Source organism: Lepisma saccharinum, chromosome 3 (assembly GCF_977018435.1).
Source record: "Lepisma saccharinum chromosome 3, izLepSacc3.1, whole genome shotgun sequence".
Taxonomy (NCBI): domain Eukaryota; kingdom Metazoa; phylum Arthropoda; class Insecta; order Zygentoma; family Lepismatidae; genus Lepisma; species Lepisma saccharinum.
The window spans coordinates 9880509-9904390 of record NC_139231.1 but is presented as its reverse complement, the minus strand read 5'-3'; positions in this window follow the sequence as shown (position 1 = coordinate 9904390).

Here is a 23882-nt window from a genome sequence, read left to right as displayed (position 1 = left end):
TGGCTTGAAAGACGTGCTGATTTTAGCGTGACTGAGTTGTTGGAGTGCAACTAAAGGCTTTTTAACTTGGTAAGTATCTTTTTTGATACTATTCTTTATTTCAAGTTGTTTCTAACTGCCATGGAAACAAAGTTTAAGCGTTTTACATTATTTTTGAAAATATTATACCTGCCGAATCCATTTTAACTCATTTTAGCCTGGTATTTTACACTTCTCCAGCCGATATTATTAACGCATATTACAATAATAATAATATTAATAATAATAATAAAAAAAACATCAATAATGGTATTTGTATATATATATATATATATATATATATATATATATATATATATAATAATGTTATAATAATATATAATATTGGCATTATTATTATTTCTACAACTACTAGTGGTAGTAGTAGTAGTATTATAGACGTTATTATCCTCTTAAATTACGCAAAAAAAGGGAAAGAAGTCGGCGCTAAAGCATTTGTTTGGAACAAACTATTTGAAATATTTTTTCAACACGGTCAATTTCACATCAGCTAATGATGGAAAATAAGCACTCAAACTGTATTTTTGAATGGCAGAAAATGAATGATAAATGCATTCCGAAGATAATTCTTTTTGTATATGCAACATGCTAACACTAAATTCCATACATATATACAACACATATTATTTAAATACATCAAAGAAAATAAGCGATAGAAGCGAGCAAGAACATTTTTAGATCCAACTTTTGCAATTGAAAGCAATATTGATTTAATAGGGTGCAAATAATTTCACTGGACGCCATGGCATTCTCTCTTTCACAACGTTTGAAAATTTTACGAAATGGATTTTCATTTGCATAAAATTTGAAATCGAAAGGAGCAATTGCTTCTTCCCCCTTCAGGTGCTCCTTGCCGTCAATGTTTGCCCCCCCTTGACCTCCCCTATTTGCCCCTAATAGGGTGCAAATAATATAACGGGGCGCCAAGGCATGCTTTCCCTCACAACCTCTTTTCATTTAGATCATTCAGCGCCCATGGCCGACTCCCGCCGCCCCCTAGTTATGGTTCTGAACTTAACGAAAATAGGAGAAGCGAGTATTACGAGCGAAGCGAGGAAGAAAATGTTACGAAATGTATTTTTATTTGCATAAAATTTTAAATCGAAAGGGGGTAATTGCTCCTCTGTGCCCCCCTTCAGGTGCCCTTGTCTTCAAGCACATAGAAGCGAATCAGTACGGGACCTACAGTTTAAAGTGGTATCCGAAGCATTAAGTTTCGAACCCGGGAACCCTTGATTACAAGGCGACCACGTCATTGGGGATCCGCGCAGAAAGTGAAAGAAACATGAATGAAAACACTGGTGGTCAATCTGCCTGGAAATATGTATCATTCCACTGCCATTCTCCATACATAAAGTCATGCCTGGTATTTAGCCTGAGTGATTTGTGAAAATCGACACACGCGAAGTAATTTGCAAATGGTAAATTGAAAATGAGAAGTAGCTATATACATAATTTATGAGGACAATAACTGGATGACAAATACGTTCAGTTTGGGATTTCTTGATCTTTCGGAATTAGAAATTCGAGGAGTTTTATTACCATACCATGTCCATGAAGTTCTGGTGAAAGTCGAACTTTCTCTCTTCCTTCGGCCCTGCCTTCTCTCTCTCTTTCTGATTGTCTCCTCATTCCTCGTCTCCCCTCCCCGCGCGCGCTCACACACACACACACACACACAGAGAGAAAATTGTTCGCACTACTTGGATTTTTATGCAAATCTTTGAGTTTCGTGACTTTTGCAATAATTAATTTGTGAAGACTTACATGTGTATATTACACACACACACACACACATATATATATATATATATATATATATATATATATATATATATATATATATATATATATATATATATATATATATATATATATTAAGTCAGTCAAAAAGTAAATGCAATCATTTTTTTTAAAATTTTTCACAGCAACAATAGAAAACTTACAATGATATCATTTTCCAACATAGTCCCCCTGCACTTCAATACACTTGGTCCAACGTTCCACAAGCTTTCCGATACCCTGAGGAAAAAAGGTCATGCCTGGTATTTAGCCTGAGTGATTTGTGAAAATCGACACACGCGAAGTAATTTGCAAATGGTAAATTGAAAATGAGAAGTAGCTATATACATAATTTATGAGGACAATAACTGGATGACAAATACGTTCAGTTTGGGATTTCTTGATCTTTCGGAATTAGAAATTCGAGGAGTTTTATTACCATACCATGTCCATGAAGTTCTGGTGAAAGTCGAACTTTCTCTCTTCCTTCGGCCCTGCCTTCTCTCTCTCTTTCTGATTGTCTCCTCATTCCTCGTCTCCCCTCCCCGCGCGCGCTCACACACACACACACACACACACAGAGAAAATTGTTCGCACTACTTGGATTTTTATGCAAATCTTTGAGTTTCGTGACTTTTGCAATAATTAATTTGTGAAGACTTACATGTGTATATTACACACACACACACACACATATATATATATATATATATATATATATATATATATATATATATATATATATATATATTAAGTCAGTCAAAAAGTAAATGCAATCATTTTTTTTTAAATTTTTCACAGCAACAATAGAAAACTTACAATGATATCATTTTCCAACATAGTCCCCCTGCACTTCAATACACTTGGTCCAACGTTCCACAAGCTTTCCGATACCCTGAGGAAAAAAGGTCATGCCTGGTATTTAGCCTGAGTGATTTGTGAAAATCGACACACGCGAAGTAATTTGCAAATGGTAAATTGAAAATGAGAAGTAGCTATATACATAATTTATGAGGACAATAACTGGATGACAAATACGTTCAGTTTGGGATTTCTTGATCTTTCGGAATTAGAAATTCGAGGAGTTTTATTACCATACCATGTCCATGAAGTTCTGGTGAAAGTCGAACTTTCTCTCTTCCTTCGGCCCTGCCTTCTCTCTCTCTTTCTGATTGTCTCCTCATTCCTCGTCTCCCCTCCCCGCGCGCGCTCACACACACACACACACACACAGAGAGAAAATTGTTCGCACTACTTGGATTTTTATGCAAATCTTTGAGTTTCGTGACTTTTGCAATAATTAATTTGTGAAGACTTACATGTGTATATTACACACACACACACACACACATATATATATATATATATATATATATATATATATATATATATATTAAGTCAGTCAAAAAGTAAATGCAATCATTTTTTTTTAAATTTTTCACAGCAACAATAGAAAACTTACAATGATATCATTTTCCAACATAGTCCCCCTGCACTTCAATACACTTGGTCCAACGTTCCACAAGCTTTCCGATACCCTGAGGAAAAAAGGTCATGCCTGGTATTTAGCCTGAGTGATTTGTGAAAATCGACACACGCGAAGTAATTTGCAAATGGTAAATTGAAAATGAGAAGTAGCTATATACATAATTTATGAGGACAATAACTGGATGACAAATACGTTCAGTTTGGGATTTCTTGATCTTTCGGAATTAGAAATTCGAGGAGTTTTATTACCATACCATGTCCATGAAGTTCTGGTGAAAGTCGAACTTTCTCTCTTCCTTCGGCCCTGCCTTCTCTCTCTCTTTCTGATTGTCTCCTCATTCCTCGTCTCCCCTCCCCGCGCGCGCTCACACACACACACACAGAGAGAGAGAGAAAATTGTTCGCACTACTTGGATTTTTATGCAAATCTTTGAGTTTCGTGACTTTTGCACATATAGGTAAGGGTGATTGCCCCCATTGCCCCTCCGTGGATACACACCTGAAGGTTATAACAAGAGGCGACCGTTTATATGTGTTACTTAATGTGCAGAAACAAACCTTTTCATTTTGTTTTAGGAAATGTTTTCATTTTTGTATTGGTTATTTCAAATCTGGAGACTAAATAACGAGAAGAGACCGAGGTAAGCTTCCTCGTTAATGAGTATTTGTTTTAAGTCCCCTTTGAGCACAGATAGGCTAATCTGGACTGGACCTACAGTTTAAAGTGTTATCCCAACCACTATGTGCCTCAACCGGGTATCGAACCCGTGATCCCTTGATTACAAGGCCACGTCTTTATCACTACGCTATCGGGTAGGCCCGCCTCCTCCTCGTTAACCCGGTTGAGACGTCATTAACGCACCGATAAAATGAGTGTAAGGAATGGTTTTGAATATATCTAAAGAACCGGACGTCCACGTAATACACCCATGTTGCAGGCCAACGGAGCTCTTTCGCCTGAACTCTCAGCAATTTACGAATTAAGTTTTTCGCTTTGAAGGGGTGTGTTGGGGGGTGTTCATTCAGTGACGTATTTGTGATCTAATTTCGGGAGGTAGGTTTTCTAGGTATGCAAATTTGTATATGTTACCAGCAGTGTACGGAAAGTTACTTTTAACTGTAAGTTACTTTTACAGTGACTTCCAGCTGAAAATTTTCTTGCAACTAAATTACACAAATCGATCACAAATTGTAATAATTAATTTGTGAAGACTTACATGTGTATATTACACACACACACACACACACACACACATATATATATATATATATATATATATATATATATATATATATATATATATATATATATATATTAAGTCAGTCAAAAAGTAAATGCAATCATTTTTTTTTAAATTTTTCACAGCAACAATAGAAAACTTACAATGATATCATTTTCCAACATAGTCCCCCTGCACTTCAATACACTTGGTCCAACGTTCCACAAGCTTTCCGATACCCTGAGGAAAAAAGGTTTTCGGTTGAGCAGCAAGCCACGTATGCACCGCATCCTTCACCTGTTTATCTGCGTCGAATCGACGGCCTCTTAAAGCATCTTTAAGTGGACCGAACAGATGGTAATCCGACGGGGCGAGATCGGGACTGTATGCAGGATGCTCTAACTCCTCGAAGCCTAGATTCTGAAGAGTTTGAGCGGTGTTGGTGGCGGTATGGGGACGCGCGTTGTCATGCAACAAAAGAATGCCTTCCGACAATCGACCTCGTTATTTGCTTCGAATTGCAGGCTTCAACTTGTTCGAAAGCATATCACTGTATCGTTCACTGTTTATTGTTGTCCCCTTTTCCACAAAATGTTCCATAATTACCCCTTCTGAGTCCCAAAAAAGTGTGAGCATCACTTTTCCTGCAGAGTGTTGACGCTTGACTTTTTTTTCACTGGAGATTCAGGGTGTTTCCATTCCATGCTCTGGCGTTTGCTCTCATGTTCGAAGTGATGGATCCATGTTTCATCTCAAGTGATGATTCGTTTCAAAAAGGCTTCGTCTTCGTTAGCATGTCTGTCCAATAATTGCTGACAGATTCTCACACGATTTCGCTTGTTCTCGTCAGTGAGTTCTTTAGGGACCCATCTCGCACAGACTTTATGAAAGTTGAGCCTATTTTGGATAATTTCATATGCAGAACCATGACTAACGTGCATATGGTTTGCCACTTCATCAACAATCACTCGTCGGTTATTCAGAACCAGCTCACGGACTTGCTCAATGTTGACATCAGTAGTGGATGTGGCTGGAGGACCTGCTCTTTTCTCGTCCTTCACACTTGTTCGACCGCTTTTGAACTTTTCAGTCCACTAGTAAACACTTCGCAGCGGTAAAACATTGTCACCGTATTGTGCTGAAAGTCTTCTATGGATTTCAGCTCCTGGTACACCTTCAGACCACAAAAAACGGATTACAGAACGCTGTTCTTCTGTGGTGCACACGGACAGTGGCGCAGCCATGTTTACTTGGCAACACTGCAGAGCGAACTGAAGTGATGACGCTGTAACCTACCACAGGCGAAGACAACGATACTATCTATCGGCTTTGCGGGCGCAGAAAGCTGTACAGCCAACCTACGGAAGAAAAGAAAAACATTGCACTTACTTTTTGACTAACCTAATATATATATATATATATATATATATATATATATATATATATATATATATATATATATATATATATATATATATATATAAGTTCAAGTTCAAGGCCACTTTACAATGAGAACAGCTACAGTGGCGGCCTACAGGTTAAAGTGAGATTTCACACTCCCACTAGAAATCTAGTCCGGGACCTATTGAATACAAGGCAATAGCGATAGACGGTACAATATCTCTGAGGCCTGTAACAATGTACATGATTTCATAATTCATTTTTGTTTAGGAAGTGATCAAGAGAATGAATTCAATATAGATTCTTCTGTATTTTAGTAATGATTTTTGTTCGGCAATGCTATCAACTTGACAACGCACGCTGAAACCGAAAAATATTTCTAACAAGAAATACCACCTTCCAACTGGCCCCATGTGTTTTAATTCAGTGATGTTGAAAGATTATGTATGAGCTTCAAAACATTATCCACTTACAAAGTTACAGAGTCCCACTGTGTATGTAAAATACCAGTATAGTGTGCGTTTGTGTGCTTGAGAGAGAGAGGGAGATTATTGCCATAGAATACATTGGGATTAAGAAGACTCACTCCCCTCCCTTCTCCCACAAAAAAACTCTGCCAATTACGATTTAAGTACGAATTTATCAGTTTTCTATGTATATTCTGTCCTATATGTATCATGAGGAAGAAAAAAAAAACTATCTGGTTTAGTATTTCCATTTAGTTCATTCATTTCTTTACCCTTGTCAGTCCAGAAAGAAAAATGAACGATGCCATACTTCTGAAACAAATGCAGCTACGTATTACGTATTTAATGCTTTGTAAATATGTTGAAGTTTTCAAGAACTTACACTTTCTGAAATTATATTCTAACAAGGATGATTTGTTGCGCATAAAGAGTGTGACAGAGAGGAAAGAAAAGTACAATTTCAAGTGCTTAGGAACCAGAAAATTAACAAAATGATAATGTAGTAGCCAAGGACGTATTTAGGGGGTCCAGGGGGTCCTGACCCCCCGAAAGACTTACTAAGTTCAAAAATTAAATAATAAAATAACTAAAATTAAATAATAAAAATGTACTTTCTTTGATCAAGGATTATTTATACTATCTGCTGAACTTATTGGAAGGCAAGAATCATACGACTTTGAATGACAGTACCAAAGAAGATTTATGCAAGATTTATTACCACTTAAAATAATATGCATAAAATATTACCAGGAACTTTACTTTTCGTCAACTGGATTTAACATCCTATTTTGATATTCAATAAATATTCAATTCTATATCAATTCGACATTAATTTCCTTTCTTTTTGCAAATCTTGCCGACCTTGACTATAGGTAAGTTAGATAATGAATGCGTGCTGTTATATCACTATATTTATGCCCTCTATTTACCTATTCATGTAATAAAAATATAATAATTAATTTGAATATTTTAATTAATACAATTTTAATTAAATGTAATTACAAATATTTTTAATTTAAACATTATTATTATTATTTATTATTATTGCATCCAAAATAAAGAACTGCCACATCTGTCATTTCAGGAAATTGGGTTTTCATTATCATTTTTCAAAAATTTCAAGAAATGATGAATAATCGTAAATATGCGAATTCGAACCGGAAATATTTTTACTTCTATTTTAAAATTATCTGGAGTTGAGATAAATGAAATCATGTGGAAACAATTATATTGTTTCCATTCGCATGCGCGTTTGCTAGCTCTCGTCTTCTTCAGTTTCATTCACCGTCGAGTTCTTTATTAAAAACACTGGAATATTGCAGTAGGTACTTTTTCATTTTAATCCAGTATTCTAGCAAAGAAAAAAACTAATGGATGCTGCAGCTTACACGAGAAAATTATAAGGCCACTGGCCACAGATGAACAAACTGCAGAAACAAGAGACACTTCACAACACACGCCTGACAATTGCAAACTGTCAGCAATTGGAAGGAATTCTCCTCTTAGAAGCTTATCTTCCTGCTTCTGGGAAATCCACCCCTCTTCCGAGGTATGCATATCGCTTTGGAATTGAGGACTACCAAATGAAAGATCAAACATATGATAAACCTGTCACCTTGAAATTTCTGGCACCTGGAGCCAAACGACTGTCCACCGACAAGAGACAAAATTAGTACATACAACTTTCTCTTTTCCTTTTCATTTACTATTTGCAAGAATTAATGCAACAAAGGACTTAGAAGAGGTCTACAAAGATTTCGCAAGGGGATATGGAAGAGTTGTCCAGGATGCCACCAAGCCTTGGCCGTCTTGGAGCTCTGTAATAAGACATTAACGAGAAACAAGTTAGGCATACTGCAGGTAAATCTGAATGGAGCGAAACTGGCCACGGAGGAGATTTTCATCTTAGCTAGAACAAACAACGTCGACTTGCTGTTGTTACAAGAACCTTACATTCTAAACGGAAAGGTGATACATGCACCGTTGGACGCTATACTAGCCTATAACCAAAACCAGAATGCCAAAACTGCAATAGTAGCACTAAATAAAAACATAAATATGCTCAAAATAGAACAGTTATCTGATTCACACACGAACTGCGTAGAAATAGGATACAATAAACAAAATTTTACAATCATAAACACCTATTGTCAATATTGTCACAGCATCGACAAATATATAGACCACATCAGAAAAGCCTGCAGGGCCTATTCATACAACAAGATTCTGGCGACTCTAGACAGCAACTCTTCCTCACCCCTCTGGTTTGGCAGGGATATGGATTCCAATGGCGAAAAAATGATGAACCTTCTAGCTGAATTAAACTTAAATGTAGAAAATCAACCGGGTAACCCACCAACTTACCGGGGTAGAGCAGTAATATTGATCTAACTCTATCCAACAACCGCATGAGCCCTCTTATAGAGGGATGGAAAGTCCTGGACATGGTAACAACCAGTGACCACAACGTCATTGAGTTTTATGTCAACCTGGAAGGTGCTCCAAAAACCCACACGAAGAGACCACCTACCTACAACTGGGCAAAAACGGACAAGACTGCTCTGCTAAACAACATCGATCTGCCAGAATGCTCTAGATCTGCAGATAACGCAAATGATTTGGCAGAATTGCTCACGATACAGCTTCAAGCAGCCATAGAGGCATCCATGCCTAGGCACGATATGGACAGACCTCCTAAACCTTGGTCAAACAAATTGACAAGGCTTAGGAACAACATGCGCAGATCTCGAAAACTATACCAAAAACCAAACATTCCTGACATAAGAGCAACTTATCTAGAAGACTATAGAAGAGCAAAGTCTAAATATGCAGAAGAGTTGAAAAGCTTCAAATTGAAAAGGTGGCATAATTTCGTAAATAGATATCTTAATAAGGATAAATGGAGTTTGCCGTATAAAATTATCACGAGCAAAACTCAACAGAGAGAGGTGACAACAACCCTAAAAAGATCTGATGGAACCCTAACCAATAACACAAGGGAAACCGCGGAACTGATGCTGCATGGACTCCTCCCAGATGATGAAGAACAAACGGACAACGAGGAAAATGCCGCGATAAGGAGGGAACGTGGACGCTATCCTAACAACACTCCCATAGCCCCATTCACATCTGAAGAAATTGTCCGAGAGCTGACATCAATGAAAAGTAACAAGGCGCCAGGCCCAGACGGCATACCAGCTGGAGTAATCAAGCAAACGCTTCCAAAAACACTACCTTTCATTACAGCCCTCTTCAACCAATGTATTATAGGAAAGGAATTCCCCAGGGCATGGAAGGAGGGACGCCTAGTAGTAATCAGGAAGGAAGGAAAAGAAGATGCTGCGAGCTTAAAATCGTACAGACCCCTCTGCCTGCTAAATACTATGGGGAAGCTTTTTGAAAAACCTATAAACAAGCGTCTGCAGGAATTCCTCGCCATGGTAGGAAAAAAATGACAACCAGTATGGCTTCACAAAGGGTCGTTCTATGGAGGACGCTATAAATAAGCTAAAACAGGTTGTGGAAAAATCAGAAACGAAGCTCGTCGTAATCGTTTTCGCGGACATTAGCGGGGCTATCGACAATTTGTGGTGGCCCCCACCTCTTCTACACCCTCAGGAAAATAAACTGCCCGGTTACACTCCTTAGATTGCTGGAAAATTACTTCATAGACAGACGAGTTCACCTCGACTTAAATGGAGTAAAGGTATTAAAAATAACTACAAAGGGCTGTCCACAGGGCTCGGTATTGGGCCCGCATCTATGGAATGTAAACCTTGAACCCTGTCTTCGAGCGCTAGAAAATGACGAAAACATTGACCAAGTTATTGCTTATGCCGATGATGTAGCGGTGGTGTGTTCGGGCAACTCGAGAGCTCAAATCGAGAATAAAGCAAATCAAGCATTGAGAACGTTGGCAGAGTGGTGCAGAGGCGCAAAATTAGAACTCTCGTCATCTAAGACGAAATACCTTATTGCCAAAGGACATCTAAGTCATAAGAGGAATCCTAGCATTAAAATATCTGGCTCAACAGTGAAAAGGACAAAAGAATTTGAATACTTGGGTGTGACACTGGAGGAAGGGATGAGATTTGGGGCTCACATTAGCAAAATTACCCAAAAAAGGCGAAAACATCATGAGCAAGTTAACGAGACTGGCAGCCCAAAACTATAATCTGCCACCAGGCATCATGGATCCATACATAAAGTCCATATATGAACAGATTACCACATATGCGTCCTCGGTCTGGGTGGGTGGACTCAAAAATAAGAAGAATGTTAGGGTACTTCGATCCTCACAAAGGAGAATACTCCTGAGAATGACGGGAGCATTCGGCACGACCTCCACGGAGGCGCTCCTTGCCGTAACTGGTAACATACCACTAGATAAGGAAGTGAGATGGCGAGCAGCCAAATACCAGTTCAGGAAAGGAGATGAACAGGAATTGACGAAATGTGTTGGAATCTTCCTCCCTACCCTACACGATATAAGAGCAAGATTGACAAATGAATGGCAAATGGAGTGGGAAACTGCTGAGAATGGAACAAGAGTATATAGCTTTGTGCAAAACATCAGATACAATAAACTAGCCAGCAATCAATATTCAAGAGGACTCGTACATCTTCTGACAGGCCATGGCCCATATGGTACGCATCTCTGCCGAATAGGCAGCAGACCCACACCTGCGTGCAGCGCATGTGGTGTGATAAGAGATACGCCAGAACACAAAGTCTTCTTCTGCCAGGCAGCTGGTGAAGAGATCAAACGACTAAGACGGGAACTACCAACCACTGACATCAAAACACTCTTATGTCCTCAGCAGTTGGACAAGCTTAGAGCCCTGGCGAACGCAGTATCATTAGAAGAACAAAGAAAATTTAATACTCGGCTCCAAAATCCCCAACCGGAAGCGCCCATCCCGGCAAGACACAATGAAGAAGTAAGGAATATCAGGTTTCAACCGGCAAGGAATTCACACACCAGGAATGTGCCTCCCGCACCGGCTCGGCTGGACGAACAGGAGGCAGAAGGAGACGAAGTGTAAGAAGTGGAGGAAGCTCCGGAAAATGCTTCTAGAAGAAGATTCTTCGCTGTCTTACTGGGATGGCAGAAAGCTGAGGAGCGCAGGAGAATTCGTCCAATCAGAATGCCTGGTGAGAAACATAAAGACTACCCTATAAGGGTGGCTGCATCCAGAACATCAAACATCTAAATTAATCCTCTAACTCATATAAATATCCTCATCAGACGCAAACAAAACACATATATTTAAATTGCCATGCTAAAGTGCACTTTACACATTTTATCCCTGCACTGGTACTCCAGTGTCTTATATTTCAGTTTCATATTTATCACCATATATCTACACTTTCAACACCATGTTTTCACTACGCTGGAACTCCAGTGTTTAAAATATTTTTCTTCTTCTTCTTTTTTATTATGTTCTTTTAAATTTTTATATCTATTATTATCTCATATATAATTTTTATCTCAAAGCATTAAGAAACCACACATACCCGTTCTAAGGAAACTCGCGCGCGCTATAATCACTCTTTACCAACTCCAAATCCCAAACTCTTGTACAGATGGGGGCTGGACACCGACAGCGGAACACCTAGCCTCTGGGGTGGAGCATTCTTTGACAACAATAATTGCAAAACGTAAAAATAAATGGTCTTGAACCAAGAGCTCACCCGCTCTCGGTTGCCGGCTCCTGATGCAAGATGCACCAATAAACAATATTATGTAATGTATAGGGCGTGCGAGCTCCAAAAACTTCTCACTCATAGATCCTGGAGCCCGGGATCCGGTACATGCTAGATCACCACACATTACAGCATATCACCTAAAATTGTAATACAAACAATATGTAACGGAAGATACTTATTCACGTGGAAAAATGTATAGCATTGTACTGTCTACAAATGTAATGTAATGTAACTCAATTTATTAACTATGTTATTTAATCTTGTATTGTTTTCTTTTTATTTTCAGTCTTATGTATCTGCAATTATCAATAAAATAGTAGTGCACAACGATAACGGGGGAACCGTAATTCGAGCAAAAGACGTCCCAGTTTATTTCAGAGGCACTGGGACAAGCGTATGCCCTCGAATGCATACGGGTGGAGGTTTGGTTGTATTCGGGGGTTCCCCCTTTATTGTAGGCATGAGTACAGTGCCTTGAATAACGCAGTGTGGAAAACGACCCAAGAAGCTGGTTCTCGAGACGGATGACAACATAGATGGCAGTGCGATCAGTACGGCTACTAATTTTCTTATGAAAGTAATGCGACTTAGTTAGTTTTTGGAATATATTGTGTAGATTTGTTTGTCTTGAAAGGCAGTACGTGAATTGATGGAAACAGTTATATTTGTGGATTGATTTGCAGTCACGAAATGGCATTAATTTGAAAAGAAAAGTAAAATAAAATTAATAAATAAATAGCATACGTAACACAAAAAGAAACATCGCAATGCGATTCCGGACGGCAGGTGCTGGATTGTTTACCAGAGTTTATTTTCTGTTATTAGAATATAAATAGTATCCTGAGAGATATTATATACCAAGACGACAAACCACAAGTGACGCTTGGAAGCGAGCAGTCGGTAATCAATGCAGCCTTTCTAACCGTATGGGACGCAAGCTCTGACTACACCGTTTCATCAAGGAGATTTTAGACCAAAGCGACACGCGCAGTGCCGGATCTACAACCCGCAAAACCCCGCAGTGTGGGGGGGACCCGGAGACAAGTAAGCCTTTGGGGGGGCCCTCAGCCATTGACATAGTAGAGGGTTCGTATATGCGCATATAAATAATAAACGTAGTTACTCCGAGGTACAGAAAGAATACAATATACACAGATAAAGCCACATTTACACCCCCCCCCCTCAACGGGCACCATTTGATTTTATGCTGGGTGGACCATGGATCAGCTTTTTGCGGAGACAATGCTGGAAACATTCCCACCTTAGATCAAATCAGGCTACAATTTCACGAGAAATGCTGTGGTGAAGGTTTCTTCAACCTATCTTTAATCAGGAAAGAGTTTTGACTGCATGATTGTAACAAATGTATCATTCTACAGGTGTGAGAAAATAGTGTCATATAGCCTATGTATATATCACATCACCTCCGGTGCCGAAACCGGTATGGAGGGACAGAGGGGCCCGGGCTCATCCAGTTCTTGTTTGACCCCCAAGGGGCCCAATGCATATCTTCCAACATATTACATAACCTTTGCACACAGAAACTTCGCACACAATAGGTGGGAGATTACGCACGATTCTGCTCTGAAATGAGCAGATTCTATAATGTGGGACTATCAGTCAGTTTGAGGGTGTTTCTTGTGCTTGTGCGTTTACTATTTCAGTATTTCCTTTTTCAAACTGACAATGAATTGACGAAAGCGCATGGCATATTATGAATGAATATGTGCGAGAATAGAGGAAGAAGCATGGGAATACTCCAGTCTTCATGCTCTTGAATGAGCCAGTCCATTGCAAAATAGGCTTCTTTGTCTCCCTTCGGAAATGTCAAAAATCGCTCGCCCCGATGAAAATTTTATCTTGGGCCTTCCTTTTTTATGTTAATATGTGTGAAGATATTAAACTCCTATAAACGATTGTAAGAATAAGTATTATAAACAGAATACGATAAAAAATTCTCAGTCAAAATTTACGTGCAAAGTATTATGTTGTATAATTACATAACCACAGTAGTGCTGTGAATATTTTTGTCCAGCTAATAAAGTTCGATGTACCCTGATATACATATATGTGTTGTTGTCAAAGACAGTTATTGCAATTACTATTTTTCAAAGGTTAATTCAAGTGTATTAGGTTCCACCTTAGAGAAAAGAAAATTGCCCTTCTTACAGCAAACAGAAATAAATCAGTATTTATGTATGCTTTACTTAGCTTTACCCCCCCCCATAAATCTCTTAAGAAATCGGCGCATATGCACATCACCCCCTTCTCATTTAAAAAAAATGAGTTGAATTCAGTGTGGCGGCCACTAACGCGTCTGCTTGGAACCCACCAATGTGGTTCCCCATAAGCCTAACCTGTTTCTATCATGACCAATTGTACCCAGCCTAACTTCTTTACTTTCTATAGGGGGTGTAAACCGACTTTTGAATCACCCTCCTATGTGAGTTTGTCAACATGAGATCAAGAATTACACACACACACAGACACCCCCCCCCCCCACACACACACACACACATATATATATATATATATATATATATATATAACTCTCTAGCCTTCTTAAACCCGAAGGTTCATGGCTGCAGCAACACAGGCCTTCCATCTGTCCCTATCTTGAGCAAGATCTATATACTCTTTTCCATCCCTACCGATTTCCTTTAGGTCCATCTCAACGTTGTCCCTCCATCTTCATCTTGGTCTTCCTATAGGTCTCTTACCATCAGGTTTCCCAACAAGAATCCTGTAAAATCGTCTTTCCTCTCCCATTCGTGCCACATGGCCTGCCCACCTAAGTCTCCCCCTGTGGCTCGTCGCTTCGGTCTGAGCACCCTTCCTTTAAGGAGCTTTCCAAGCGAAGTAACAAGTAGCATGCGAATACGACATATGAACGTGTCTTTGCTGTTTGGAACCTCATGCGCAATGAATGCTATTTTAGAGTCTAGAAGTGTCTGTATCCTAGTCACATCAGTGTGAACATCCCGTGTCGCTTGTCCCATTGGTCTGAAAGTTTCCTTACACTCATGTCGATGGTACTAAGGACGATTTGTGGGTTTCCCCTTGTCGTTTCATGCAATCATCATTATCATCATCGACGCGATTAGTTTAAAGCGGAAGAAAAGAGACAGTAAATATAAAAAATACAAATGCTTCAGTGTGTATACCTTTGAAAGAAATGATGATGATAATAAAAATAATGAACCTAATTCATACACAAAAATGTAGTTACCAAAAGCATTTCACGCGTATATTTTCTCCCGTATTATTAATGAAAGTATAACGATAACAGGACGTGGTCGACTGTCTAGAATGTTCGTTAATATATTCGCCGCTACTGTACCAAATATCATAGCAATTATCACATTCATAGAAATGCTTCGTGTAAAAGAATCAGATGTTGCAGCGAAAACTCCATTTACTTCCATTATAAGCAGACGAATGCCATGCAGCCGTACCAACACCAGCGCCTCTAGCGGTATCATATCTGAGTGGAACCCGCCAGAGAGGCCAGAACGGTCCCGTTTCCCACACTACGTGTTTAAGGCGCTGTAGCATGAGGTTGTTCATTAGCCCATATTCTGATGTGATGTCGATGAACATGACCAGACACATGCAACGTTGCCTCATCACTAAATACAATCTTCTGTAAGAACAGATCGTCATTTCACCAAGCATCTGCACAGTAAAATCAAATCGTTTGGGTTTATCGGTTAGGTGGATTTCATGTAACATCTGCAGTTTGTAACCCGTAAAACGTTGTGAACTGTTGTCTTCTTCTTACCTATATTTCGAGCACAGACACGCACCGATTTCTTGGGGCTCCTTAGATAGCTCTCCCGTACAGCTTCACAACAGACAGTGTTTTATACTGCTTGGACATCGTATAGACTTTTCCAGGTATGCATGATGACATGACTATGGGAAGATGGCATTTGATTGAATGTATTGTTGCTATATGACTTTATTCACTGCTGCTCTTTTTAAGACAAACAAAAGACACAGTGCTAACTTATTGTTAGTCATACGAATGAAAATTCAGATAAAGCAGTTCATGTCTGTCTTCATTTTGAAACTCAGATTTTCAATTAATAAACAAAAACTGATAATCTGAAGTGATGCACCATTGAGTAAATTTTGAAGCAAGTTCATCTCCAACTTTGTCTACTTTGAATGAAAGTATTCAGAAACTTGGAAAGAAGTCGTTGATGTTACTGTGGATCCGGCAAGGAAAATAAACTAAATCAATCATTGCGATAGGAAAAATTGTTGACGGCAAGTATAATTTCTTGACTTCTTGACAGTGATGTGTGTCTACGCGTAAACAACGATAGTCTACATTCTACACGTAGACTACTTTATGCATGTAGATGACGTAATCTATGCAAACAACATGGTGAAAGATGATAACTTGGCAAAGGGCTCCGTAGAAATAAAACAAAATTATACTGCGTATCAGTTGTTAATGTGTGAGAAGAAACTTTCATACTCTTCCTTGCAATTTTGAACATTTTCTCACCTACGAAAAACTTAACGTAGGAAACATTCTACTGTTTTACTGGGAAAAGACTACTTTTGCCTCACGACTGCCATCTGTTGTTTTCCTTGCATACGATTTATCTTCTTCCATAGTTGTGACAAAAGAGGATACATTTTGTTGGAAATAGGATTCTTGTCAGTTCGTTAGGAACCTATATAGTTGAAAATGTAACTTTCCTTTAATGAAAGCCTTGAAAATTAATTTTAATGTACTTTAGATTGTCTACGTAGTCTATGTAAACTACAACCCAATGAAATCTACCGTAGATTACATGTAGACAACGCATGTAGACGTAAACTTATAATGTACGGCACATCACTGCTTCTTGACCTACTTGTTGATTTCTTTTACTTTTTCCAAACTTTCTTGGCTGGTAGACACACTGCTATATCGCAAATTTAATGTCCCAGTTCATATGCGACACATTTGTCTTTCGCACCCGACCAGGTAGACTGAAAGAACTCCTCTAGTACCTATCTCAACAACTCGACCGAGTGGAGTTTTAGACCACCTCCAAAACTGCACGCCACTGCAAAAGTTAAAAGGCTATGGTATCAGGTAGTCCAGTCTATTATCTTCCCTTACTGACAGGGGACATGATGCCTTTTCCCGTGGTCGGAAGTAGCGCGCTACTGTAGCTACTAGCTACATTTCTTCCCGACGATTGAGATAAATTTTGTATGCAGCAACAGTGTCAAAACTTTCTGATATAACTCAACAAGATAAATAATTACTAATACTATTTCTACAAAACAAACTAAAAATAGTGTTAAACAACTAACTACTAAACGCAAATCAAACCATCACCACTACGTACAGGTCCCCTGTTGAACTCGTCCGTCTCGTCGGGTGTCCACTTAAACAGGTAGCAAGGTGTAGGGCAGGGTGGAAGTGAAGTGAGGGATTCCAGATACCTAACGCTCTGACCTGTGTTGCTGGATGACGCACGAACCAAACTGTGCCATATATTGACATTTACAGAAACTAAACATTTTGCTAAGAGCCAGAGAGGTCGAAATTCTCCACAGGGATACACAGGGTGTCTATAAAGTCTCACCCCACCCTGTGTATTGTGAGAATGGCTGTAAATAGGAAGAAATGGCGAAACACGTATTCCATGATGTTCAGGGGGAAACGTCTTGAGGCCAACCATTCCCTACCTGGGCCCCCCACAAGGGGGTAGGCTGGGGTCGACTCAATTTTTTAAAAAAATAGCAAGGGGGTCGAAGTTTATGTCGTTTGAAAGGTCTTATCATAACAACAATAATACAGCAAATTCGAGGTCTCTACGTAGCTCCAATTGACAATGGCGTGAAATTAAATGTGGAACATGACCAGCATTGGACAGGACTGCAACTCCTACAGTAGTAATCCTAGACAACAATGGGAGCTGGAAAAATGTTCCTACACTGTAGCATGATTCGGATGTATCCTAGCAGTGTCTACAAATACGTACTCCCCCTTCCCCTCCAAGGGATGGCAAGCGTCCGTCCACAAAACCTCATATCATTACGTCCCCTGAGATTGCTACCAGGAGGACAAGGACCGACATGCACAATCGCAACTCAAGTCAAATGGTGAAGCATCTTCATATAATAGTTACATCTTCAATGTCAACTGGAGGCAAATGGGGGTGGGGTTACAAGATGTTACATCACATACACCACTAAAAGTCAAATTGAGCTGACCTACTATTTACAGAAGATGTTCGAAATGAGCCCCATTCACTTCTTGGCAGTAGAACAGACGAGTATAAAATGTACGTCGCACTTTGCTGAACGTGTCTGCTGAAATGTCTCTACAGGCTGCTATTATTCTTTATTGCAGATCAGCAAGACTACTAGGTTCTGTTTTGTACACAACAGATTTAAGGTGTCCCCAAAGGAAAAAATCGTTCGGAGATAAATCAGGCGATCTCGCAGGCCATTCGATGGTACCACGACGGCCTATCCCTATTGAGATAATGTTCGTTCAAGTACTCACGTACTTGTCCTGTAGTGTGCAGGACATCCATCTTGCTGAAAAAGATATTGTCCGCATCGAATTCAGGCACACCGTTGACATCGACTGAGTTTTCTACAAGGTCCGTTACCAAGGGATCCACTGTTTCATGTAGAATTTGCAGGTACAGATTACCGTTTAAATTGCCATTAAGAAATAGGGGTCCAATTATGTGGTTTCCTAAAATACCTTCCCACACATTAACCTTCTCAGGTCTTTGTGTATGGCCTTCCCTCACAACATGGGGATTAACATCTGCCCATACTCGAGCATTGTGTTTATTAACACAGCCATTTAGGAAAAAAAAACTTTCATCACTGAAACAGATGTTGTGTAAGAAGTTCTCGTTGCTAGCAATCCTATCGCACATAATTTCGAAAAACTCAATTCGTCTATCGAAATCATCATCTTCTAGTTCTTGTTTATCTGAATTTTGCAAGGATGAAATTTGTGTAATTTTAACACCTTACTGATAGAACTGCGTGGAATGTTACTTGCTTCTTCTATTTGTCTGAGAGACGTTTCACGGTTTACAGTCACCCGTCCTATAACCATATTCTATGCTATAACTTCCAACACTGTTGCCTCATCGATGTGAGGTCGTCCTGGACGTCGTCTGTCATTGACGCTTTGGGTTTCATGGAATTTTTTCACAAGGTCTGAAACATACTTATGGTAAATATTAGGGCGTTGGGGGATACAATTCGTTAAATCGTCTAGCAGTGGCACGGTAGTTTCTGCCACATTCACCGAAAAGAAAGATAATTTCCACTTTGCGTCAGAACGTGCCTATCCGGCACCATTCATTTTTCTCGTAGTTGCAAACACTTTAACCACCAATACACACACGCAAACAGAACCACGGTAACGGAAGATACAGGAAACACGTTAGTAGAACACAGTGTGTACGACACTACAACTCTTCTACGTCCAGTACTTCAAAGTCACTTCGAACTTTTGCTGTCCGGTCTGTTTGCTTACGAGAACACAAGCAGAATGGTCCTGTTGAATCTTCATCGCGGTACTCTGTCTGCATTCTCCTTCAAACAAGTGAATGGGGCTCATTTCGAACATCTTCTGTAAATAGTAGGTCAGCTCAATTTGACTTTTAGTGGTGTCCCCCTTAATTTACATTCAGTTCATATTGTACATGTAACACGTGCCTGCTTCACCATTTGACTTGATTGTGCATGTCGATCCTTGTCGTCCTGGGAGCAATCTCAGGGGGCGCGATGATATGCGGTTAGGTGTAAGGCCGCTTGCCATCCCTTGGGGGGGGGGAAGGGGGAGTACATATTTGTAGACACTGCTAGGATATCTCCGAATCATGCTACAGTGTAGGAACATTTTTCCAGCTCCCATTCTTGTCTAGGATTACTACTGTAGGAGTTGCAGTCCTGTCCAATGCTTGTCATGTTCCACATTTGATTTCACGCCATTGTCAATTGGAGCTACATAGAGACCCCGGATTTGCTGTATTATTGTTGTTATGATAAGACTTTTCAAACGACATAAACTTCGACCCCCCTTGCTATTTTAAAAAAATTGAGTCGACCCCAGCCTACCCCCTTGTGGGGGCCCAGGTAGGGAATGGTTGGCCTCAAAACGTTTCCCCCCTGAACATCATGGAATATGTGTTTCACCATTTCTTCCTATTTACTACAGCCATTCTCACAATACTCAGGGTGGGGGGAGGCTTTATGGATACCCTGCATAGGGTAAGTGGAGGGAATATGACCACCTTAAGACAAAATTTATAATATTTCAGAGATGTATTGAAATACAGAAAAATTACATATTGCAAAATTTAGAACAGTCTTTCCGCAATACATAGTAGTACACATGAGCGAATCTCTCTTCAGGAAAATGAGAAATAATAAAAAAACAAAACGACTACAAAACCCATTTAACCCTGAACGGTGGGGGTATATGAGCACAGTGTTGGGGAATATGAGCATGATGAGTTTGAAAGTAAATATTACAAAATATACACTAAAGGCAAGTCACGACATAACACTGAATGATTCTTCAATATGGTACATATCATAAAAATAGTTCTTCACCTGCGACAAGCAGGGCAGATAAAATGTACTTCCTCCTCCTCTATGCCAACGCAATTATTATGATATCACAGTGAACAAGTGTTCACAACGTATCCACTCTTCACCTTCATTATCTCAATGATACCAACCCTTGCATATAAGGTACTTGCTATCTTCGCCGCTAGATGCAACTGTAGATGGAATAATACCTGAACTTTCCATGGATCATGCAGACACATGAGTGTGATGCTTCTTTTTGACTGCAGAAATAGTTTCTGATAAGGTAAGCTCCCTTGCTTCTCTTGGTTGCCTTCTTCAGGTCACAGGTGGCTTGTAAAGAACAGGAATTGGTGACAATGTGCGCACAAGTTTCCGAGGTGAATATCTTGCAATTCAGCAATCCAGGAACTGTAGATTCACACCTCTGAGATTCTTAGCAGGATGGACTGTTGACAGACTGTTCCATGACCACTTGAGAGCTTCCGCTTGGAATTGGTTGGGCCGGTGTAGTTCTATCCTCTTGGTTGAACAAGGCTGTGTCGTCTTGCAATAAGGATCTTTCATCATGTGTTCTCCATGTGCTCTGCTTGCCAGGTTTGTCTATTTGACGTTCATCTGTACGTTTGTGGCATCCGGAATGCAAGAATGAAACAATGAATAACATGAAAAACCAAGAGACACAATACGTGGATGTATGTAACACAACTCTTAGCAAGGGCAAGAAATTATCTATCCCAGGAGGTCGCTAGGATGAAGAATAACTGCATACATAGGCTTGATACGAACGTGCCCACCGCGAGTGAGATGGCATCTCAATACACTTCCGTTAGCAGTCCACAGTTTTTTTATAGTTTTCAATTCAAACGATTTACACAGAATCTATACTATAAGCAGCAACATATCATAGGCTGCAGTTTTTCTTTACAGCGTAATGAGATTTCTGCGGTTTGGAAATGTATTCCATGTCTCTGATTATTTGTTTATGAAATGCCCATCTTCCCCTTATCAGAATTCCTATGCCCATTTTATAACAAACTAACTTGATTCATTTGATTAAATTCCAAAGTTGAAGTATAATGCTTATTTATTAGCATGTTAAATCATTATATAGTATTATGGAAAGTTATGTAAAATACCTGGAAAACTCAGGAACTTTGGCTTTGTAAAATGGGTGTGAACCCTCATTTATAACCACACACACATATTTTGCTTTTCTTAGGCTATTTAAACTCTTTGTATTAAACAAAAAATCGTAATACATGGACACACAGTGTATAATATTGTATAACATGTTTATAATTAATGCACATGCTGTGCCTCTCCAGAGAACATTTACAAAATCAGCCAGAAGAAAACTCGGATGTTCCCCTCGGATTATGGAGACTACTTCCTGACGAATTTGGGACTAACTAACTAACTCTCTCGCCTTCTTAAACCCGAAGGTTCATGGCTGCAACACAAGCCTTCCATCTGTCCCTATCTTGAGCAAGATCTATATACTCTTTTCCATCCCTACCGATTTCCTTTAAACCCATCTCAACGTTGTCCCTCCATCTTCGTCTTGGCCTTCCTACAGGTCTCTTACCATCAGGTTTCCCAACAAGAATCCTGTAAACTCCTCTTTCCTCTCCCATTCGTGCCACATGGCCTGCCCACCTAAGTCTTCTTGATTTAATTATTCTAATAATATCTGGACATGAATACAAATTATGTAGTTCTAAATTATGTAACCTTCTCCACTCACCTGTCTCCTCATCCCTTTTAGGAGGCACACAAAATCACCTTACCTCCTAAAGTCAGCGCCTATGGTTGGAAATTAAAATTTTGTTTCATATGTTTGTTTTCATGTGTGAAAGAAGAGTAGTGTGCATGTGTATTGGATGTAATTCAAGGCAGTGTTTGAATTTAAGGAAGGGAAGCCATGGAATTTCCCCCATCTACTTTTTTCACCCCAGGCTCTATTCACAACCAGGTAAAGAATCCCCCCTCTCCTCTGAATGTGTGTTCTACTATTATTTGGGATGGCATGACAGTCATCCACTGTCATGGACGTCCACAGGATTTTTTCCAGGGGGGCAAAGGAGGCATACTTTTCCCCATAATAGTGATGCCCCCTCTAAAAACACTGCTAAAGTCTGAAATTATCATGTTCCTTCAACGTACTTACAATAATTAACATAAATTACTGAGGCTGAAACGAAATTGTGTGAAATATGTAATTTTAGGTGAACATTCATTTTCCAGGGGGTGCCTCCCCGATGGCGCAGTGGTAGCGTCGTCACCTTGTAATCAAGGTGTCCCAGGTTCGATTCCTGGTGGAGGCACATAGTGGTTCAGATCCCACTTTAAACTGTAGGTCCAGTCCTGATTTTCCTTACTGTGCATAAAGTGGATAAAACAACAAATCAATCAATCAATTTTCCAGGGGGGGGGTGCCGTGGAGCAAAGCATAAAGGTGTAAACTTGGTCATTTGCAGTATAATTTTGTCTTTTCCACAGTGTTTTTGATCTTGTCAAACAGTTTTCTTTGTTTCCACAAAGAAGTGCTAGTGTAATTACTGGAGAAAATCTAAAAGATGTAGAATTTTAGTTTTCTCAAAACAAAGCATTCATAAGTGTACCACTAACTGTAACATTAGAAGCAGATGAGAAAAAAATCATATTTATCAAAAGAATTTCCTTCAGGGACTGACTTATAACATTATTTCCAGATTTGAAGATCATGGAATATTAAAAAAAAAAAAGTATCCGTTTTGAACCATAAAGTGAGGCCATAAAATGAAATAAAAATGTGGTGTGACAGAGTTAAAATAGAAGGGAACTGCCTTCATGAATAGTGAAGGAATTCACAGTTGACAAATAACGCAAAAGCGTGAAGGGCTCAGACCATTCCAATGCATGTGAAAGAAGTTTCAGTAAAGTAAATGTGAATCTTACTGAACAACGAAATCAAACGAAGGTTGAAACTCTACAAACATTGTTATTTATCGATGTGAATGCCACTACAGTAAAAGCCGGCATTTTTACATGGATGATTTTTTAACGGAAATTTTGGTGTTTTGGTAATTGGGACTAACCTATTTCCCTTACAGTTTCAGTTGTGAATTTAGAGGTTCTAATACCAAATTTTTGCAAACAAATAGTCTAAACCTAACCAAAAAAATTCATGAAAATGCCTGTTCTCCCCCCCCCCCAC